The sequence below is a fragment of the Lutra lutra genome, chromosome 7, assembly GCF_902655055.1.
Source record: "Lutra lutra chromosome 7, mLutLut1.2, whole genome shotgun sequence".
Taxonomy (NCBI): Eukaryota; Metazoa; Chordata; class Mammalia; order Carnivora; family Mustelidae; genus Lutra; species Lutra lutra.
The window spans coordinates 56,394,263-56,418,740 of NC_062284.1; the positions used below are offsets into that span (position 1 = coordinate 56,394,263).

The 24,478-nt window shown below is 38.7% G+C and overlaps 1 non-coding gene across 1 annotated transcript; it reads right to left on the reverse strand.

Annotated features, from left to right (window-relative positions):
• Positions 1 to 272: 272 nt before the first annotated feature.
• Positions 273 to 374, reverse strand: LOC125105815 (U6 spliceosomal RNA). Its single transcript, XR_007129068.1, has one exon. It is a non-coding gene; the product is annotated as a U6 spliceosomal RNA (small nuclear RNA).
• Between the last annotated feature and the right edge of the window lie 24,104 nt (positions 375 to 24,478).

A 24,478-nucleotide genomic window follows, 5' to 3' on the forward strand; every position in this document is an offset into this window, starting at 1 on the left:
TGGCACTTTTTTGGAAGAATGACCGTAATCAAATCTTTATTTTTATAGCTGTATAAATGTGATCCAAATGTATCCACCACTACTTTTTCAAAAAGAAACATTCTATAAATAAGTAAACCGCATCTGCTCACTGATGCATGTGTGGACTCCCTAGATGTCTCATTGGGCTTAATTATAGACCATTCACAGTAATACATTTTCAGTGTAAAGTGTAACATAATGTTAAGCCATTTTAGCTTTCGCCCATACATGTTGTACTTCTGGCTGAAAGTGCAAAAGAAAAATACTTCACAAATTTGCATTTCATCCTTACACAAAGGTCATGCTAATCTGTATACTGATCCAAATTTAGTATACACACTGGCAAAGCAAGTCCAATATGGAACTTTTAATAAATGTGAACATCGAAATACTTTAAAACAATGCTGTGTTGTTGTTTTGGGTGACTCAGTGGTCAAAGTTCTCTGTGGCTAGAGCACACTTTAGGCATTTCTTCTCCTTTCTCTGCACAAACATCCAATTATCTGGAAAACTTTGACTAATTAAATGGCTGGAGAGTAGGCTTTGCTCCTCCATGTTGGATAAGCAGTGCATATCAAGGGCCTGGAGCTGAAATTTCTGAGCCACAGAGCTGTAGTGACAATTATTCAATCTTTTTGAGAGACAAAGACCCAGTGTTCTAGCCCGATCGGGTAAGGTTACTGTCCCTGCTTGGCTAACGGGAATTCATTTGCTCCAAATACAAAAGTGTCCAGAATTTGAGATGGGGAGCCAAAGGGACTCCATTTCAGAAAGCACTGTCTATGCCATTTCTCTGCTAGGCCCTGTTTCTGAATAAGCCAAAGAAGGTATGTTCCCACTTCAAGGGGAAAGCAAAAAAGTTCACCTTTCTCTGAGTTTTGTCCTAGGCCCAAAACACTCGATAAAGTCTAAGAAGAGCCAGATCCCAAACCTGTTCCGGGATATGAGCTTTGAGCAAAACTCTGGGGAGGCTGGCATCAATACCCTCTACTTTTGCTGGTTTATAGAATAACAACTATTGTTCATCTGACACTCGCCTCTGATTGGACCCTACCCTGGACTTCTAAAGGAGCAGTATCTCAGACCCCTTTCCAATGTAAATCCCTAGCCTCAACCAATGAGACTCATTCTCCTTTCCTTTCCAATTCTCCCAGACACTCCTTCTGCTCTTCTCTGTCACTCATGTTACTCAATAAATTCTTTCACTTTCTTTGGTCCATCTTTGATGTCTGTCCTGCATGAAGCCAGGGACTCTCTTGACTGTCCTACAGGCCCCTCCCCTGGGTCCTCAGACCTAGCCTGCCTGCATCAAATTCATTTAAGATATGAAAACAGATTGTTTTAAGGCAATGGAGTTTTGAGTCATGATAAGCTGATGTTTCGAGTTTTTTCTGCCTCTTAGAACACACACATCCTGGTTTAAGATTCAAACCTCTGGACACAATTACGGTTGACCAGTAGGCTTTTTAACTGACAAATGATGGACTGATTTGGAAGTCAGTTCTTAAAGCCCCCAGAGAGCAACATGCCGATATCCCCGAGCTTTCAGCTCCTAGATTTTCTACATAGTTTTTACAAAAGAAACACCTCGGGTGTACCAAAGCTTTGTGTAATAAAATCTTTCAGAGCAGCCTGAAAAATACAACTCTTCCCCACCTGGATTCAGTTGTAGGTTAGAGCATATTTAATTTCAAGTCAATAGATTCCCTGCACATCAGCACTTAAGGGATTAAAGACAAGTCTAGTTTTGTTGCCCTAAATGTACTGTCATTGTTATCAATTTATGCAGCCTTGCAATAAGTTTTCAATAAATCTAAGATTAACTATTATTTTCTCGCCTATAAATAAAATATAATCATCTTAAAAATCAATGAAGGGAAAACCATCATATCCATTAACCTGGCTCAGAATCCCTCCAGGCCTTTGCTATGAAACACAGTGTTGTGGATCTTTCATTTTATTGAGCTGTATCTCTTTGTATGGCAACCAGCAGGCAAAAGAAAAAAAAATCAAATCTAAAAATCAAAGACTACGGTTTTTTGTTTTGAAAACCACTGAGGCAGGGGCTGAATATTCTTTTCTGCCTGGGGCTAATCATCCCCCCCCCCCCAATTTAATTTGCAATCAGATGCAATAAAAGAAAAAAAAAATAAAAAAGGACATTGCCTCAAGTAGCTAGTGGCTTTATTACCATCTCTACTGCCAGTCTCCACTTTTTATCACTTCCAAATCCTTTGTTTTTAAAGTCACCTGCACAACCCTGCAATGTTATAAACACCTTTAGTTGTCTTCACGAACTGTCAGTTTGTACCATCTGCTGTTACAATCTCAAAAGCAGTAATGCATGGGGGTCAAGGCCACTTTCTCTCAGGAAACTCAAAAACAACAGAGCCAAGTCATTTAGTGTTTTTTTCTTATTCCCTGTCAGCTTTACTACACCCTGGAGTGGACATTTTCCTTGCTTTTCAGTTGTGAATGTTCCTCAAAAGACGTGAACTTCACAATAAGGTAACCATACAAAAACAAGGTTTTATAGACAACCCATTATCAACTAGCAGAAGGGGGTGATTAGTCATCTGCTCTACTTGAAATAGATCCAAAAAATTCAAGCCAGTACTGCAAAGAGAGATGCATTTATCTCAGGATTCCGCAACTAGCACAGTCCGTCCTTAATGTGACCTGCATTTGCAGAAATCTTTGAAAGGCTGTAAGTAATCTCAAAAACTAAGCACTGAAGGGTTGACCAGCCCTCCCACCCACCCAATATAGAGGACTTTCCCCAACTCTATACCCGGCCCCCAGATGATCAATCCTTTTGACCTTACTTTGGACCAGAGCCAAAAAGGACGACCTTTTGTTGATTATTAAAAATAGTCAGTTCAATGGTCAGTACTAATTCAACCACTAGGTCCAAATGGGTTTCCTAAAATCAGAGTTCCTTTTTTTTTTTAAATGAAAGGAATTATTTACAAGCATATTCTACTTTTCTTTATTTCCTGCAAATCATTACAAATTCACATAAATTTTTTCTATGTGTAAGAGGCCTCGTTTACCCTCAAGGCAGTTCACATGCAAGTCCAAGTTTTTCCCCCATAAATAAAATATAATCATCCTAAAAATCAATATGAGAAAACAATCGGAACCATTAACCTATCTCAAAATCCCTTCAGCCACTTGTATGAACCACACAGTGCTGAGTCTTTCATTTTATTGAGCTGTATAATTCTTTGCATGGTGACTAGCAAAGGGAAAAAAAAAATCAAAGACTTGGGGGCTGTGTTCTGGATATCAGAGAGAAATGAGAATGTGATAATAGATTCTGACCCTTTTTGATTACAGAAAACAGATTTTAGAGACCCAGGAAACAATTGTTTTGAGCTACCACAAAGACATTATTAGCTTGGTTTGGATCTTCCTTTGGACAATGCTTAGTCATGAGCAATTTATAAAGCTGGGAGTTGATTTTGAAAATCGTCAGAAACTTTTAAGATTAACAAAAAAGACAGATAAAGAGGAAGAGAAGAAAAAAAATACTTATTTTTAAAGTGTAACTCAGGGACGCCTGGGTGGCTCAATCAGTTAAGTGTTGGTCTTTGGCTCAGGTCCTGATCCCAGGGTTCTGGGATCCAGCCCCACCTCTGACTGGGGAGCCTGCTTCTCCCTCTGCTTCTGCCTGCTGCTCTGCCTACTTGTGCTCTCTTTGTCAAATAAATAAATGGAATCATTATAAAATAATAATAAAAAATAAAAGTGCAACTCAAATGCAATAACAAGACTGATTTAGGCTCAGTGGTGCAGTAGATGAGCTGAACTGCATGTACGTGAACTTGGTCACTATCTGCTTAAAGGTCACATATGCTCTTCCCTGTTGAAATTCTTTTGTAAAGTTCCATAATGAGGAAATATTGGAAGATATAACTGGACTTTAAATACCTTACTTCATCAGTATATGTAGAGAGTCTTACATACAATATTTCTTTTGATACACTGTTTAAGAAAATATCCTCCCTCCTTATAATCCATCTTTTTGAAAAAAATACCTCTTCAATTAACACAAGGATAAAGTAAATAATTTTCTAGTAGTTTATCTAACAAGCCATGAACATGTTAAATGGATTTTGAAAAGCATTATATACCCATAAAAACAATCAACTCTGCATGAGATAAACAGCTTGGAAATTGCTTATTAAAAAATTGAGTAAAGAGCCAGTTTTTGCTAGAACTTTGAGAAAACAATCGCATATTTTTAATATTTGTGCTAAAAAGTTTTTAAGTATTTTGCTCAATATCTCTAGAACCCACTTAGTAGCTAAACACTTGGGGGGAAAATATGTAATTTTCTCAGTAAAAATGTAATAAGGAAATAACAGAATCTAAAATATAAATGTTACTTTCATAACTAAATGGATAAAAATCAACTTTCTTTGATTATTTCTAATTTTAAAGTTTTAAATTGCATCCTATGTCAGATAATCAAAGTATTTTTTTTTTAAAGGGGGGTATATTCGTCACCAGCACTTGGCATCGGGCCACGTACTTGGTCCATTTGCATTTATTGGGATGGCTTTTATTCTTTTTATCTGATTTTATGTTTAGTATTTACTATAATTTACTACGGTTTCTTCTGTTCCCTTAAGTTTTGCTGGATTATGTTTCTCTTCCTTCTTCCTCTTTTCCTTCCTCCCCAGTTAATTTGGAAATAAAAATTGTGTTTATTGATGTCACAAGTAATTACAGTCCCTTCGCTGATAGTAATTTAAAATATACATTCTATTAATACATCAATTATTAAATAATAACATGCCTTCCACAAATATCTGTCTGATCGCTGCTCCCTCTCCTCTTTCCTCTGACATTCCAAGAAACTGTTAGGCTCTCTTACTTCCCAGTTATCTGCCCTTCCCCAGTGAGATGAGATCTTTAGAATACTTCTTTGTGCCACAAAATTTTACTCAGGTAGTCTATAATTCTTAATTTCAAACTATGCTTATGTTATCCTTTTCCGTGTTTCTCAGTTGTTGAATCCTTACTCTATACAATAAATTCTCAGTTAATTTTTAAATCACCTACTAAGGCTTAATTATTGCAAGAATTGTTACCATGCTTTCCTCTTTATCTCCCATTATCTTGAGAGATATTATCTGAATCCATTGGCAAAAGGTTGGAGTCCTTCCTCAAGGAATTTCTTCGAACAGGTAATTGAGTGGTGTATTCTCAAGTGCCTTATCTTTCTCTCATCCTAACAGATAAATGATATTTTGGATAGGTAAAGAATTTTTGGTTACTGGTTCTTTTTTCTGTCTTCTTTATAAAGAATAAGAATGTTTCTACCAAACTGATTCTGTTTCCAATTTATTCTTAAAATTTCACCAGGACATATAGGTTGTACGTTCGTTCTCCTTAATTCCTTTTGAGACTGAATGAGCCATTTCAATCTACAGATTGAAGTCTTTCTTCAGCTCAAGGATCTTCAATTGTTTGTTGAATTACTTTGTATTAGCCATATTTTTCTGCTGTGATGATGCTGCCAATCATATTACCCCCAAATCTTATGGGCTTACAAGAAGCCTACTCTGAGGTTTCTAGGTTGGCTCCAGGTCAGCTGGTCTGGACTGGGCTCAGCTCGACTGGCTAGTCCAGACTCTCAACCTCGTATAGGGTTTAGGTTAAGTGCACGTGTCTTTTTTTAGGATGATACCTTAAAGAACCATAACTCTGTTGCACATGCGTCTCTTGGTGGAGAAAAGGAAGCATTTCAAAGAGCTGTCAGAAATTTGGCTAACTTCTAAATGTCTCAGCTCAGAAACTGGCACACTTCCCACATGGCCACTAAAGGGTGAGGTGTATTTTTGAAAATAATCTAATCTTCCACATATTGCTTTTCTATGTATTTTATATTCTTTTTCTTGAAGTCCTGCTATTCACAGGTGAAGTCCCCTGGAAATCGCCTGATCACTGGAGGCATAGTTCTCTGTATTTCTGCTGGGTTTTATAAGTTATTTCTTTCTCTTGATCTTCCAAGACACTAATTCTATTTTTGACAAAAATGATATTCTTTTTCAGTGCAACCATTAAAATTGTTCAGTTGAAAATCGGTTTTATACATTCTTATTATGGATTGATGTTTATAGCCCCTCAAAATTCACATACTGAAACCATAGTCCCAGTGGGATGGTATTAAGGAACAGAAGCCTTTGGGAAGGAATTAGGTTTAAAGGATGTCATAAGGGTGGAGCCCCTATAATGGGATTAGTGCCCTGACTAGAAGGGAGGTAGACACCAAAGTTTCCTCTTGTCACCACATGAGAATAGTGCAAAGCAGGAAAAGGGTCCTTACCAACTGAACCTACTGACACCCTGATCTTAGACTTCCCAGCCTCCAGAACAGTGAGCAATAAATGTCTGTTCCTTAAGTCACCCAGTCCATGGTATTTTATTGTAACAGCCTGAGCTAAAATAGTTCTAAAAAATCTTTTATACTCTAAATATATCTCCTTGAGGGTCATTACTATTTGTTTAATTTCTCCTCAATCTCTTTCATTAGCTCTAATTTGGTAAAACCCTTTCTATTTTCATTGTTTAATTTTGTCTTCTTTCCTCAAGTGACTCAGCCTCCCAAAATTAGCGGTGCATCCTCTTTGTCTGTAGACGGTTGCAGTTTCTTTGAACCTTACTACAGGTCAGGCTGTCTGTCACTCTCAGGGAGAGGCAGGCAGACTAGCCGCAGAAGGCATTAAAGTTTCTGTTCTTATGGGCTAGCAGCATAAAATGGCAAAATGTCTTCCTTCTGCTGACACTTGAAAGAGCCCCCTATACTCCCAAGGCATTCTTGGTAGCCATTATCTAGCTGAGAGACCTAGAGACACTTCAGCCCAATGCCATAGTCCTCTTTCAAGGACCCCAAGTTAACAGATCTAGCAGTCTCTCCTGGCCACATGTAGCAAGCCAACAGATGTGTCCCTTTCTGAAGCATCCCAAAATCTAGCCACTTACCTTCAATTTTAAACAAAGGCATGCCTTCACTTCCTACACTGGTCCCTGAGTATTTTGTCAATGATATCAGGAATCCTCCCTACCAATATGGTACCCACTGGCCATATAAGACTCTCAAGCACTTTGAAATATGGCTAGATTGAATTGAGATGTGCAGTAAGTATAAAATAAAAATAAAATTTTGAAGAATTAGTACAAAGAAAGTAAAATATTTCCATATTTTTATATAAATTACATGTTGAAATGATAACACTTTGGATATGAGTTAGATAAAATATATCATTACAATTTCCCTTTTCCCTTTTTCTTTTTTTAATATGGCTACTAGAAAATTTTGAATTCCATATATGACTTGCAATATAGCTTACATTTTTCAAATTGGACAATGCTGCATTGGAGATGGAGGCCCTGTTCTGCTCAGCCTCTTCTAGGAGCTTCAGGAAAATTCAGGCCATCCTTCAGGAGCCACTAGAATAATGGAATAAGGAGGAAAGAGAGGCTGGTGAACTACTCAGGCCATCTTCTTCTGCGGCCTTGTCTTAAAAATAAGAATAAATTCCATTTTTGTCCATGAGCTTTATTCTTAAAATAATTTATGATTTTAGCCTTTTCTAATGGACATTTCACCTTCAAAAATAAGAATAATTCCTAGGATAATAATGTAAATTGGAAAATACAATTTTCAAAAATATTTTTTTTAAAAGAATTTTTACTTATTTTAGAGAGAGAGTGTGTGCATACGGGGTGGGGCAGAGGGAGAGAGAGAATCCTTAAGCAGATTACCCATTGAGCCCAGAGCCCAATGTGGGGCTTGATTCCAGGACACTGAGATCATGACCTAAGCCAAAATCTACAGTTGGTCATTCAACTAACTGAGCCAAGCCACCCAGGTGCCCCCAAAATATTTCTAATTAAAGTATGTGAGTGAAAGATTTTCAACATTCAAGTGCATTTGAAACGTTAATACAGAATTTCTTTAAAGGTTTAAGATATCCAACCTCCATTTGCCCAGACTTACGAAGGCATTCAACATAACTTCCCACACTTGCCCCTTTACCATACTGGGTGGATTTACAACATAAATTACATACATTATATACCATTGGTACTATAAAATGGATTTAAAATCCCAACATAGTTACTCCCTGCTATTAGTCCTTGTGTAGATATTAGTGTGGCTGCTTTAGGAAGGAATATCAATTTTGGAAATTAACTTAAAAATACAACTAAAGGGAGGAGTCAAGATGGCGGAGAAGTAGCAGGCTGAGACTACTTCGGGTAGCGGGAGATCAGCTAAATAGCTTATCTAAAGATTGCAAACACCTACAAATCCAATGGGAGATTGAAGAGAAGAAGAATAGCAATTCTAGAAACAGAAAATCAACCACTATCTGAAAGGTAGGACTGGCGGAAAAGTGAATCCAAAGCGACGGGAAGATAGACCACGGGGGGAGGGGCTGGCTCCCAGCGAGCGGCGGAGCAACGGAGCACAAAATCAGGACTTTTAAAAGTCTGTCCTGCTGAGGGACATCGCTCCAGAAGCTTAACTGGGGTGAAGCCCGGGCGGGGTCAGCGCGGCCTCAGGTCCCGCAGAGTCGCAGAAGGATCGGGGGTGTCTGAGTGTCGCAGAACTTACAGGTATTAGAACGGGGAAGCCGGCTACAGAGACAGAGCCGAGGAGTGACTCTCAGCTCACAGTTGCCTTGAACTGGTCGCAGGCTCGGTCAGCTCAGAGCACGGCCGGAGGCCAGGGTGACGGGAGTCATTGGGCGCTGTTCTCTGAGGGCGCACTGAGGAGTGGGGCCCCCAGCTCTCGGCTCCTCCGGGTCGGAGACCGGGAGGCCGCCATCTTCATTCCCGTCTTCCGGAACTCTACAGAAAGCGCTCAGGGAACAAAAGCTCCCGAAAGCAAACCCAGCAAACCCGAGCAGATTACTCAGCCCGGCCCCGGGTAAGGGCGGTGCAACTCCGCCTGGGGCAAAGACGCTTGAGAATCACTACAACAGGCCCCTCCCCCAGAAGATCAATGGGAAACCCAGCCAGGACCAAGTTTACCTACCAAGGAGTGCAGTTTCAATACCAAGGAGAGCGGCAGAATTCCAGAGGAGAAGAAAGCAAAGCACGGAACTCATGGCTTTCTCCCCATGATTTTTAGCCTTGCAGTTAATTTAATTTTTTTTTCTTTTTCAATTTTTTTTCTTTTTCTCTTCTTCTGCTAAATTTTTTTAACTTTTACCGTTTTCTTTTTTAACGTTTTTTAAATAGTTTATCTAATATATATATATTTTTTTTTCCTCTTTTTATATTTTTTCTTTATCGGCTTTCTTTTTTTAATAGTTTCTTTTTTTTTTTCTTTTTTCCTTCTGAACACCTTTTTATCCCCTTTCTCCCCCCTCACGATTTGGGATCTCTTCTGATTTGGTTAAAGCATATTTTCCTGGGGTGGTTGCCAACCTTTTAGTATTTTACTTGCTCCTTCATATACTCTTATCTGGACAAAATGACAAGGCAGAAAAATTCACCACAAAAAAAAGAGCAAGAGGCAGTACCGAAGGCCAGGGACCTAATCAATACAGACATTGGTAATATGTCAGATCTAGAGTTCAGAATGACGATTCTCAAGGTTCTAGCCAGGCTCGAAAAAGGCATGGAAGATATTAGAGAAACCCTCTTGGGAGATATAAAAGCCCTTTCTGGAGAAATAAAAGAACTAAAATCTAACCAAGTTGAAATCAAAAAAGCTATTAATGAGGTGCAATCAAAAATGGAGGCTCTCACTGCTAGGATAAATGAGGCAGAAGAAAGAATTAGCGACATAGAAGGCAAAATGACAGAGAATAAAGAAGCTGAGCAAAAGAGGGACAAACAGCTACTGGACCACGAGGGGAGAATCCGAGAGATAAGTGACACCATAAGACGGAACAACATTAGAATAATTGGGATTCCAGAAGAAGAGGAAACAGAGAGGGGAGCAGAAGGTATATTGGAGAGAATTATTGGAGAGAATTTCCCCAATATGGCAAAGGGAACAAGCATCAAAATCCAGGAGGTTCAGAGAACCCCCCTCAAGATCAATAAGAATAGGTCCACACCCCGTCACCTAATAGTAAAATTGACAAGTCTTAGTGACAAAGAGAAGATCCTGAAAGCAGCCCGGGAAAAGAAGTCTGTAACGTACAATGGTAAAAATATTAGATTGGCAGCAGACTTATCCACAGAGACCTGGCAGGCCAGAAAGAGCTGGCATGATATATTCAGAGCACTAAATGAGAAAAACATGCAGCCAAGAATACTATATCCAGCTAGGCTATCATTGAAAATAGAAGGAGAGATTAAAAGCTTCCAGGACAAACAAAAACTGAAAGAATTTGCAAACACCAAACCAGCTCTACAGGAAATATTGAAAGGGGTCCTCTAAGCAAAGAGAGACCCTAAAAGTAGTAGATCAGAAAGGAACAGAGACAATATACAGTAACAGTCACCTTACAGGTAATACAATGGCACTAAATTCATATCTCTCAATAGTTACCCTGAATGTGAATGGGCTAAATGCCCCAATCAAAAGACACAGGGTATCAGAATGGATAAAAAAACAAAACCCATCTATATGTTGCCTACAAGAAACTCATCTTAAACCTGAAGACACCTCCAGATTTAAAGTGAGGGGGTGGAAAAGAATTTACCATGCTAATGGACATCAGAAGAAAGCAGGAGTGGCAATCCTTATATCAGATCAATTAGATTTTAAGCCAAAGACTATAATAAGAGATGAGGAAGGACACTATATCATACTCAAAGGATCTGTCCAACAAGAAGATCTAACAATTTTAAATATCTATGTGCCTAACGTGGGAGCAGCCAACTATATAAACCAATTAATAACAAAATCAAAGAAACACATCAACAATAATACAATAATAGTGGGGGACTTTAACACTCCCCTCACTGAAATGGACAGATCATCCAAGCAAAAGATCAACAAGGAAATAAAGGCCTTGAATGACACACTGGACCAGATGGACATCACAGATATATTCAGAACATTTCATCCCAAAGCAACAGAATACACATTCTTCTCTAGTGCACATGGAACATTCTCCAGAATAGATCACATTCTTGGTCCTAAATCAGGTCTCAACCGGTATCAAAAGATTGGGATCATTCCCTGCATATTTTCAGACCACAATGCTCTGAAGCTAGAACTCAATTACAAGAGGAAATTTGGAATGAACCCAAATACATGGAGTCTAAACAGCATCCTTCTAAAGAATGAATGGGTCAACCAGGAAATTAAAGAAGAATTGAAAAAATTCATGGAAACAAATAATAATGAAAACACAACAGTTCAAAATCTGTGGGACACAACAAAGGCAGTCCTGAGAGGAAAATATATAGCGCTACAAGCCTTTCTCAAGAAACAAGAAAGGTCTCGGGTACACAACCTAACCCTACACCTAAAGGAGCTGGAGAAAGAACAATAAAGAAACCCTAAACCCAGCAGGAGAAGAGAAATCATAAAGATCAGAGCAGAAATCAATGAAATAGAAACCAGAAACACAATAGAACAAATCAACGAAACTGGGAGCTGGTTCTTTGAAAGAATTAATAAGATCGATAAACCCCTGGCCAGACTTCTCAAAAAGAAAAGAGAAAGGACCCAAATAAATAAAATCATGAATGAAAGAGGAGAGATCACAACGAACACCAAAGAAATACAGACAATTATAAGAACATACTATGACCAACTCTACACCAACAAATTTGACAATCTGGAAGAAATGGATGCATTCTTAGAGACTTATAAACTACCACAACTGAACCAGGAAGAAATAGAAAGCCTGAACAGACCCATAACCAGTAAGGAGATTGAAACAGTCATCAAAAATCTCCAAACAAACAAAAGCCCAGGGCCAGACGGCTTCCCGGGGGAATTCTACCAAACATTTAAAGAAGAACTAATTCCTATTCTCCTGAAACTGTTCCAAAAAATAGAAATAGAAGGAGAACTTCCAAACTCACTTTATGAGGCCAGCATCACCTTGATCCCAAAACCAGACAAGGATCCCATCAAAAAAGAGAACTACAGACCAATATCCTTGATGAACACAGATGCAAAAATTCTCGCCAAAATACTAGCCAATAGGATTCAACAGTACATTAAAAGGATTATTCACCACGACCAAGTGGGATTTATTCCAGGGCTGCAAGGTTGGTTCAACATCCACAAATCAATCAATGTGATACAACACATTAATAAAAGAAAGAACAAGAACCATATGATACTCTCCATAGATGCTGAAAAAGCATTTCACAAAGTGCAGCATCCCTTCCTGATCAAAACTCTTCAAAGTGTAGGGATAGAGGGCACATACCTCAATATTATCAAAGCCATCCATGAAAAACCCACCGCAAATATCATTCTCAATGGAGAAAAACTGAAAGCTTTTCCGCGAAGGTCAGGAACACGGCAGGGATGTCCGTGATCACCACTGCTATTCAGCATAGTACCAGAAGTCCTAGCCTCAGCAATCAGACAACAACAGGAAATTAAAGGCATCCAAATCGGCAAAGAAGAAGTCAAACTATCACTCTTTGCAGATGATATGATACTATATGTGGAAAACCCAAAAGACTCCACTCCAAAACTGCTAGAACTTGTACAGGAATTCAGTAAAGTGTCAGGATATAAAATCAATGCACAGAAATCAGTTGCATTTCTCTACACCAACAACAAGACAGAAGAAAGAGAAATCAAGGAGTCCATCCCATTTACAATTGCACCCAAAACTATAAGATACCTAGGAATAAACCTAACCAAAGAGACTAAGAATGTATACACAGAAAACTATAAAGTACTCATGAAAGAAATTGAGGAAGACACAAAGAAATGGAAAAATGTTCCATGCTCCTGGATTGGAAGAATAAATATTGTGAAAATGTCTATGCTACCTAAAGCAATCTACACATTTAATGCAATTCCTATCAAAGTACCATCCATTTTTTTCTAAGAAATGGAACAAATAATCCTAAAATTTATATAGAACCAGAAAAGAACCAGAAAAGACCTCGAATAGCCAAAGGAATATTGAAAAAGAAAGCCAAATTTGGTGGCATCACAATTCCGGACTTCAAGCTCTATTACAAAGCTGTCATCATCAAGACAGCATGGTACTGGCACAAAAACAGACACATAGATCAATGGAACAGAATAGAGAGCCCAGAAATAGACCCTCAACTCTATGGTCAACTCATCTTCGACAAAGCAGGAAAGAATGTCCATTGGAAAAAAGACAGCCTCTTCAATAAATGGTGCTGGGAAAATTGGACAGCCACATGCAGAAAAATGAAATTGGATCATTTCCTTACACCACACATGAAAATAGACTCAAAATGGATGAAGGACCTCAATGTGAGAAAGGAATCCATCAAAATCCTTGAGGAGAACACAGGCAGCAACCTCTTCGACCTCAGCCGCAGCAACATCTTCCTAGGAACATCACCAAAGGCAAGGGAAGCAAGGGCAAAAATGAACTATTGGGATTTTATCAAGATCAAAAGCTTTTGCACAGCAAAGGAAACAGTAAACAAAACCAAAAGACATCTGACAGAATGGGAGAACATATTTGCAAACGACATGTCAGATAAAGGGCTAGTGTCCAAAATCTATAAAGAACTTAGCAAACTCAACACCCAAAGAACAAATAATCCAATCAAGAAATGGGCAGAGGACATGAACAGACATTTCTGCAAAGGAGACATCCAGATGGCCAACAGACACATGAAAAAGTGCTCCATATCACTCAGCATCCGGGAAATACAAATCAAAACCACACATCATATCACCTCATACCAGTCAGAATGGCTAAAATTAACAAGTCAGAAAATGACAGATGTTGGCGAGGATGCGGAGAAAGGGGAACCCTCCTACACTGTTGGTGGGAATGCAAGCTGGTGCAACCACTCTGGAAAACAGCATGGAGGTTCCTCAGAATATTGAAAATAGAACTACCCTACGACCCAGCAATTGCACTACTGGGTATTTACCCTAAAGATACAAACGTAGTGATCCGAAGGGGCACGTGCACCTGAATGTTTATAGCAGCAATGTCTACAATAGCCAAACTATGGAAAGAACCTAGATGTCCATCAACAGACGAATGGATAAAGAAGATGTGGTTTATATACACAATGGAATACTATGCAGCCATCAAAAGAAATGAAATCTTGCCATTTGCGACGACATGGATGGAACTAGAGGGTATCATGCTTAGCGAAATAAATCAATCGGAGAAAGACAACTATCATATGATCTCCCTGATATGAGGGAGAGGAGATGCAACATGGGGGGTTAAGGGGGTAGGAGAAGAGTAAATGAAACAAGATGAGATTGGGAGGGAGACAAACCATAAGTGACTCTTAATCTCACAAAACAAACTGAGGGTTGATGGGGGGAGGGGGTTGGGGGAGATGGGGTTATGGTCATTGAGGAGGGTATGTGCTATGGCGAGTGCTGTGAAGTGTGTAAAGCTGGCGATTCACAGACCTGTATCCCTGGGGATAAAAATATATGTTTATAAAAAATAAAATAAAATAAAATAAAATAAAATAAAATAAAATAAAATAAAATAAAAATTGGTTGGGGTCCCAGAGAACTCTCCTGAGTGCACTTGTTAGATTGATATCCCCTTACTCAAAACTAGAGGCTCAAAAAATCCAAATGAGTACTCATCAGGAAGGACAAAGCATTTTTTAAAAAAGATTTTATTTATTAATTGGAGAGAGAACATGCTTGCGCATTTGAGGGGGGCTGGGGTGGGGGAGGGACGGAGGGAGAGGCAGAAGCAGACTCCCCGCTGAGCTGAGCAGGGACTCCCACTGGGACTCCTCGCCAGAACCCTGGGATCCTGACCTGAGCTGAAGGCAGCCACTTAACTGACTGAGCCACCCAGGCGACCCAGGAAAGACAAATCCTTTAAACAGATCCCAAATAAAGTTGGAGAACTCAGCCAAAAGGAGGGAGTTTAGATCTGAGAGTCAACTTAGGGACTAAAAGGAAAAAGACTCATGGAAGCAAAGAGAACAAAGTGCTCAAGTGGGTAGCTCACATGGTTCTCTGAGGTCATTAGTTCCTCAGTGGTTCATCTCTTTCCCAGCCTCCTATTTGGTCACCATGGATCATTGACCTTAAAAAAAAAAAAAAGGTGTGGGGGGGAGCCAGTCATTTTACCAGCAAAATGAGTTTATTTGGGACTAACAGAGGAATTTTAATTTAGGACAAGCAAACTATGGTAAACCACAGGAAAGTCCAGAGAACAGAAGAAAGGTGCTTAATTTAAAGGGGGTTTCACTGAGTTTCTGCACTGCAGCTGGGCAAGGGGAAAATTTTCCCTTCTCCTGCTGGGATATGAGCAATAAGCTTCTTTGGTGGAAGAAAGCATGGGATGCTTCTTGTGCTGAGGGGTATTGTGTGACTGCTCTCCCCTGCCTCAGGGCTTCCAGCTCCATTTAAAAGGATGTTTCCTTTATTGGCACAGGAAAAAAAAATGTTCCTAGTATTCATATAACTTAGGAAATTAAAGGGTTTCAGGAACTCTGCCACTGGGGGCAGAGACCAATATGTATTTTCTCTTTTCTCATACTGATCTATTCCATACATTTAATGCTTGAGCTCTAGGACTATAACCCACCCCTCTATGCAGTCACGTGAATCTCCCAGAGAAAAACGAATATTAACATGTCTCAGCATGTTCCAAACTTTGGTAATTTTTCCTCACTCTCTTGCTATCTTTATTTTTTTCTATATTTCCACTTTTCTATTTAGTAAGTAATAACGTTCTAAAACTTTTGACATAAATTTCCTGGGAGTCCTCCTACACTTCCTTCTTTTCCTTTATCTACGATCAGTCATTGATCAAGTGCTATGAATTCCACCTACTGAATGATATCAGCTTTAATCTATCCATTCTGTTCTGTTTCTAATACTTCCAGCTGCAAGTAATAATAAATCTGACTAAAAGCTGTCTAAATCAAGGTTTTGGGAGCTTCACTTAAAGATTCTAGAGTTAAGCTAGAGTTGTCAGAGCTCTAGAAGGGCTTTTCTGGAATTTTTAGGTCTTCTCCTCAGGGCTGTGTGCACCAAAGCAACAATAAGTAACATTTTTTTTTCACGTAAAAATACCCAGAAGCCAAAAGGATAAGATTCTTTCCTGCAGTGCTATATCTTTTTATCAGGGTTGAAGATCTTTTCTAGGAATACATGGCCAACTATCACCACCCTGCCCCACCCCAACACACACACACACAATCTCTCTCTCTCTCTCTCTCTCTCTCTCTCTCTCTCTAAGCATGAGAGCCCCTGGTCAGCACTGGGTCACACAGCTAGGCTCTTTCTGGGCTCCTGTAGTCAGGGGTGGGCTCTGCCAGGAGGGAAGTGGAGTGGAAAAATAGCTGTTAAGTGTCTGTTACATTCTTTATCTTCCCCCCATTTTCTCTACTCTTGCTGGAGTTAGGGTTTTCTATAATGTCTGCCATGGGCTATTTTCATAGACTCCTGAATTATCTCCCTGTTGCCCATATCACTAACATCATTTCTCCTGGAGTGAACTTTCTAAATGGTATTATAAATATTTTTTTTTTTAATTATTTCTTTTGGGGCACTGGGTGGCTCAGTGGCTTAAAGCCTCTGCCTTTGGCTCGGGTCATGGTCTCAGGGTCCTGGGATCTAGGCCCGCATCGGGCTCTCTGCGCAGTGGGGAGCCTGCTTCCCCCTCTCTCTGCCTGCCTCTCTGCTTGCTTGTGATCTCTGTCTGTCAAATAAATAAATAAAATCTTTAAAAAATATATTTCTTTTAATTTGTCATTCCAACATTTTTCATGCTTGATGAAAAAAGTTTGAATAAATTAAAACCGCATTAACTCATCAGGATTCATTTAAAAAGTGTCAGTAAGAATAAGAAGCTAGAACTTTTGAGAATCTGAGGGTCGATGGGGGAGTATTACCTGGGAAAGCATTTCTTTTTCTTGGTCAGTAGAAAAAATACAGGTGTTCTACCACTTTTTGGGCATTGGTGGAATGACCTCAAACTGTTGGACATAAATCCAGTCACCATATTTTACAAGCATGTAATATGGATACCTATATATAGTTTATGTTATGGATACATCTGATAAGTTGAAGCATCATTTTAAAAAAGTTATAAACTATCAGAGGAATTTGTGCTTTATAGGAACTTTGCTTTGATTCTTTCATTAAAAAGAATCTCTTGTAAATAAGTTCAGAGCTAAAAAATTTGCTTTCTGAAATCAAGGAACATCTGGAATATATATATACATATATATATATATTTAATAGAAGTTCAATAAATTATAGAAATGTGACATAGCATGCCTTAGGCAAATAAAGAGGCTTTCAAAATAACAATTTTTTTTTTTTTTTTGGTCTGGGCATCTTTTGGAAAAATAATGGTAGCCTTATTTTTGGTCTTTTTTATATCACAAAGAGGTTATTTTAGTATCACAGTTTATTTAAATAGCTTAAAATTATTCTTGAATTATTACTTTATGTACAGACTGAAAATGTTGTTAATGATTGGTTTAGTTAGTTTTGCCGTATCTTTGCAGCAAGCTTTTTTGCTGTAAGCATTTTTGCTGCATAACTAATTAGCTGTTTAGACAATTTTTCAGTAAACAATAAAATAAGGAAAATAAAAGAGGGACATTAGAAAGGACATAATGAGAGTGCCTGGGTGGCTCAGTTGGTTAAGCCACTGCCTTCAGCCCTGGTCATGCTCCCGGAGTCCTGGGATAGAGTCCTGCATCAGGCTCCCAGCTCTGTGGGGTCTGCTTCTCCCCCTGACTTTCTCCCCTCTAATGCTCTCTCTTTCACTCTCTCAAATAAAATCTTTAAAAAAATGACATAATGAAACATGAAAAAAGTGATAAAGTTAATGATTAATTTCTTTATTAAGAGAAGTATCCATTTTCCAAATATTAGTGTGCCTATTTGTAACTGAGCTTAGGACTGTATTGTGAGTCTTTTACACTATTCTTTCTTGGCATCATGTCACGAGTCCATTGATAAACACCTCCAAGTTGTATGAGAAATGCATTCATGCTGTACTGTATTTGTTAACTGAGCTTTGTTATTGTAACTGCTGAACTCTGACTTTCTAGCATAGTATCCTATGCGGTCTGGCTTTACACCATCTGATTTCATACTTCTAGTAAGTTTTATCACTGACTTTTCTATCAGGTCAATATATGTAACTGTTGTCTACTATTTTAAGACCACCAGGTCTACTTGTCATGGTATAAACAATTATGGGGGCTAGCTAAGATTTATATAATATAAAAATGGGAAATTTGTCAATGGAGAAATGAAACCAAAGTGATCATTTATTTATGGACTGGAAGTGTGTGTGGAGAAACTGTTGATGGCAAAGATGTCTACTGCAAAGATGGCTTACAGCAAAAATACCAAACCCCTATTAATGTTGTAGTTACAATGTTTAAGCCTGGCTGATGATAGGTTGGTATGATATACATGACTCTATTTGTATACAATATGAATAGAAAATAATAATTCTTTGTGGAAATGGAATTATGATGTTCATATTGTTTTACATCTTGTTCTCTTTCACTCACAATGGATCATAGATGTTAGAATGTTTTCTACTGTATCATAGAATATGTTAATTTTTTTGCAAAAAGTCCTTTAGTTGGATTTTTTTTTTATAAACATATATTTTTATCCCCAGGGGTACAGGTCTGTGAATCGCCAGCTTTACACACTTCACAGCACTCAGAATAGCACATACCCTCCCCAATGTCCATAACCCCACACCCCCTCTCCCAACCCCCCTCCCCCCCATCAACCCTCAGTTTGTTTTGTGAGATTAAGAGTCACTTATTGTTTCTCTCACTCCCAATCCCATCTTGTTTCATTTATTCTTCTCCTACCCCCTCAATCCCCCATGTTGCATCTCCTCTCCCTCATATCAGGGAGATCATATGAAAGTTGTCTTTCTCCGATTGACTTATTTCGCTAAGCATGATACCCTCTAGTTCCATCCACGTCGTCGCAAATGGCAAGATTTCATTTCTTTTGATGGCTGCATAGTATTCCATTGTGTATATATACCACATCTTCTTTATCAATTCGTCTGTAGATGGACATCTAGGTTCTTCCCATAGTTTGGCTATTGTAACATTGCTGCTATAAACATTCGGGTGCACGTGCCCCTTTGGATCACTACGTTTGTATCTTTAGGGTAAATACCCAGCAGTGCAATTGCTGGTTCATAGGGTAGTTCTATTTTCAACATTTTGAGGAACCTCCATGCTGTTTTCCAGAGTGGTTGCACCAGCTTGCATTCCCACCAACAGTGTAGGAGGGTTCCCCTTTCTCCGCATCCTCGCCAGCATCTGTCATTAATTAATTAATTAATTAATAAATCTGTTAATTTTAGCTATTCTGACTGGTGTGAGGTGAAATCTCATTGTGGTTTTGATTTGTATTTCCCTGATGCCGAGTGATGTGGAGCACTTTTTCATGTGTCTGTTGGCCATCTCGATGTCTTCTTTGCAGAAATGTCTGTTCATGTCCTCTGCCCATTTCTTGATTGGATTATTTGTTCTTTGGGTGTTGAGTTTGCTAAGTTCTTTATAGATTTTGGACACTAGCCCTTTATCTGATATGTCATTTGCAAATATCTTCTCCCATTCGTTTTTTGGTTTTATTCACTGTTTCCTTTGCTGTGCAAAAGCTTTTGATCTTGATAAAATCCCAATAGTTCATTTTTGCCCTTGCTTCCCTTGCCTTTGGTGATGTTCCTAGGAAGATGTTGCTGCGGCTGAGGTCGAAGAGGTTGCTGCCTGTGTTCTCCTCAAGGATTTTGATGGATTCCTTTCTCACATTGAGGTCCTTCATCCATTTTGAGTCTATTTTCGTGTGTGGTGTAAGGAAATGATCCAATTTCATTTTTCTGCATGTGGCTGTCCAATTTTCCCAGCACCATTTATTGAAGAGGCTGTCTTTTTTCCAATGGACATTCTTTCCTGCTTTGTCGAAGATGAGTTGACCATAGAGTTGAGGGTCTATTTCTGGGCTCTCTATTCTGTTCCATTGATCTATGTGTCTGTTTTTGTGCCAGTACCATGCTGTCTTGATGATGACAGCTTTGTAATAGAGCTTGAAGTCCGGAATTGTGATGCCACCAAATTTGGCTTTCTTTTTCAATATTCCTTTGGCTATTCGAGGTCTTTTCTGGTTCTTTTCTGGTTCTATATAAATTTTAGGATTATTTGTTCCATTTCTTAGAAAAAAATGGATGGTACTTTGATAGGAATTGCATTAAATGTGTAGATTGCTTTAGGTAGCATAGACATTTTCACAATATTTATTCTTCCAATCCAGGAGCATGGAACATTTTTCCATTTCTTTGTGTCTTCCTCAATTTCTTTCATGAGTACTTTATAGTTTTCTGTGTATACATTCTTAGTCTCTTTGGTTAGGTTTATTCCTAGGTATCTTATAGTTTTGGGTGCAATTGTAAATGGGATGGACTCCTTGATTTCTCTTTCTTCTGTCTTGTTGTTGGTGTAGAGAAATGCAACTGATTTCTGTGCATTGATTTTATATCCTGACACTTTACTGAATTCCTGTACAAGTTCTAGCAGTTTTGGAGTGGAGTCTTTTGGGTTTTCCACATATAGTATCATATCATCTGCAAAGAGTGATAGTTTGACTTCTTCTTTGCCGATTTGGATGCCTTTAATTTCCTGTTGTTGTCTGATTGCTGAGGCTAGGACTTCTGGTACTATGCTGAATAGCAGTGGTGATCACGGACATCCCTGCCGTGTTCCTGACCTTCGCGGAAAAGCTTTCAGTTTTTCTCCATTGAGAATGATATTTGCGGTGGGTTTTTCATGGATGGCTTTGATAATATTGAGGTATGTGCCCTCTATCCCTACACTTTGAAGAGTTTTGATCAGGAAGGGATGCTGCACTTTGTGAAATGCTTTTTCAGCATCTATGGAGAGTATCATATGGTTCTTGTTCTTTCTTTTATTAATGTGTTGTATCACATTGATTGATTTGTGGATGTTGAACCAACCTTGCAGCCCTGGAATAAATCCCACTTGGTCGTGGTGAATAATCCTTTTAATGTACTGTTGAATCCTATTGGCTAGTATTTTGGCGAGAATTTTTGCATCTGTGTTCATCAAGGATATTGGTCTGTAGTTCTCTTTTTTGATGGGATCCTTGTCTGGTTTTGGGATCAAGGTGATGCTGGCCTCATAAAATGAGTTTGGAAGTTCTCCTTCTATTTCTATTTTTTGGAACAGTTTCAGGAGAATAGGAATTAGTTCTTCTTTAAATGTTTGGTAGAATTCCCCCGGGAAGCCGTCTGGCCCTGGGCTTTTGTTTGTTTGGAGATTTTTGATGACTGTTTCAATCTCCTTACTGGTTATGGGTCTGTTCAGGCTTTCTATTTCTTCCTGGTTCAGTTGTGGTAGTTTATAAGTCTCTAAGAATGCATCCATTTCTTCCAGATTGTCAAATTTGTTGGTGTAGAGTTGGTCATAGTATGTTCTTATAATTGTCTGTATTTCTTTGGTGTTCGTTGTGATCTCTCCTCTTTCATTCATGATTTTATTTATTTGGGTCCTTTCTCTTTTCTTTTTGAGAAGTCTGGCCAGGGGTTTATCGATCTTATTAATTCTTTCAAAGAACCAGCTCCCAGTTTCGTTGATTTGTTCTATTGTGTTTCTGGTTTCTATTTCATTGATTTCTGCTCTGATCTTTATGATTTCTCTTCTCCTGCTGGGTTTAGGGTTTCTTTATTGTTCTTTCTCCAGCTCCTTTAGGTGTAGGGTTAGGTTGTGTACCCGAGACCTTTCTTGTTTCTTGAGAAAGGCTTGTAGCGCTATATATTTTCCTCTCAGGACTGCCTTTGTTGTGTCCCACAGATTTTGAACTGTTGTGTTTTCATTATTATTTGTTTCCATGAATTTTTTCAATTCTTCTTTAATTTCCTGGTTGACCCATTCATTCTTTAGAAGGATGCTGTTTAGACTCCATGTATTTGGGTTCATTCCAAATTTCCTCTTGTAATTGAGTTCTAGCTTCAGAGCATTGTGGTCTGAAAATATGCAGGGAATGATCCCAATCTTTTGATACCGGTTGAGACCTGATTTAGGACCAAGAATGTGATCTATTCTGGAGAATGTTCCATGTGCACTAGAGAAGAATGTGTATTCTGTTGCTTTGGGATGAAATGTTCTGAATATATCTGTGATGTCCATCTGGTCCAGTGTGTCATTCAAGGCCTTTATTTCCTTGTTGATCTTTTGCTTGGATGATCTGTCCATTTCAGTGAGGGGAGTGTTAAAGTCCCCCACTATTATTGTATTATTGTTGATGTGTTTCTTTGATTTTGTTATTAATTGGTTTATATAGTTGGCTGCTCCCACGTTAGGCACATAGATATTTAAAATTGTTAGATCTTCTTGTTGGACAGATCCTTTGAGTATGATATAGTGTCCTTCCTCATCTCTTATTATAGTCTTTGGCTTAAAATCTAATTGATCTGATATAAGGATTGCCACTCCTGCTTTCTTCTGATGTCCATTAGCATGGTAAATTCTTTTCCACCCCCTCACTTTAAATCTGGAGGTGTCTTCAGGTTTAAGATGAGTTTCTTGTAGGCAACATATAGATGGGTTTTGTTTTTTTATCCATTCTGATACCCTGTGTCTTTTGATTGGGGCATTTAGCCCATTCACATTCAGGGTAACTATTGAGAGATATGAATTTAGTGCCATTGTATTACCTGTAAGGTGACTGTTACTGTATATTGTCTCTGTTCCTTTCTGATCTACTACTTTTAGGGTCTCTCTTTGCTTAGAGGACCCCTTTCAATATTTCCTGTAGAGCTGGTTTGGTGTTTGCAAATTCTTTCAGTTTTTGTTTGTCCTGGAAGCTTTTAATCTCTCCTTCTATTTTCAATGATAGCCTAGCTGGATATAGTATTCTTGGCTGCATGTTTTTCTCATTTAGTGCTCTGAATATATCATGCCAGCTCTTTCTGGCCTGCCAGGTCTCTGTGGATAAGTCTGCTGCCAATCTAATATTTTTACCATTGTACGTTACAGACTTCTTTTCCCGGGCTGCTTTCAGGATCTTCTCTTTGTCACTAAGACTTGTCAATTTTACTATTAGGTGACGGGGTGTGGACCTATTCTTATTGATCTTGAGGGGGGTTCTCTGAACCTCCTGGATTTTGATGCTTGTTCCCTTTGCCATATTGGGGAAATTCTCTCCAATAATTCTCTCCAATATACCTTCTGCTCCCCTCTCTGTTTCCTCTTCTTCTGGAATCCCAATTATTCTAATGTTGTTCCGTCTTATGGTGTCACTTATCTCTCGGATTCTCCCCTCGTGGTCCAGTAGCTGTTTGTCCCTCTTTTGCTCAGCTTCTTTATTCTCTGTCATTTTGCCTTCTATGTCGCTAATTCTTTCTTCTGCCTCATTTATCCTAGCAGTGAGAGCCTCCATTTTTGATTGCACCTCATTAATAGCTTTTTTGATTTCAACTTGGTTAGATTTTAGTTCTTTTATTTCTCCAGAAAGGGCTTTTATATCTCCCAAGAGGGTTTCTCTAATATCTTCCATGCCTTTTTCGAGCCTGGCTAGAACCTTGAAAATCGTCATTCTGAACTCTAGATCTGACATATTACCAATGTCTGTATTGATTAGGTCCCTGGCCTTCGGTACTGCCTCTTGCTCTTTTTTTTGTGGTGAATTTTTCTGCCTTGTCATTTTGTCCAGATAAGAGTATATGAAGGAGCAAGTAAAATACTAAAAGGTTGGCAACCACCCCAGGAAAATATGCTTTAACCAAATCAGAAGAGATCCCAAATCGTGAGGGGGGAGAAAGGGGATAAAAAGAGGTTCAGAAAGAAAAAAAGAAAAGAAACAATTAAAAAAAGAAAATGAATAAAGTAAAAATATAAAAAAGGAGAAAAATATATATATATTAGATAAACTAGTTAAAAATGTTAAAAAAGAAAAGGGTAAAATTAAAAAAAAGTTTGGTAGAAGAAGAGTGAAAAAAATTGAAAAAGAAAAAAAAATAAATTAACTGCAAGGCTAAAGAATCATGGGGAGAATGCCATGAGTTCCGTGCTTTGCTTTCTCCTCCTCTTGAATTCCGCTGCTCTCCTTGGTATTGAAACTGCACTCCTTGGTAGGTGAACTTGGTCCTGGCTGGGTTTCTTGTTGATCTTCTGGGGGAGGGGCCTGTTGTAGTGATTCTCAAGTGTCTTTGCCCAGGCGGAGTTGCAACGCCTTTACCAGGAGCGGGCTGAGTAATCTTCTCAGGTTTGCTTTTGGGAGCTTTTGTTCCCTGAGCGCTTTCCGTAGAGTTCCAGAAGACGGGAATGAAGATGGCGGCCTCCCGGT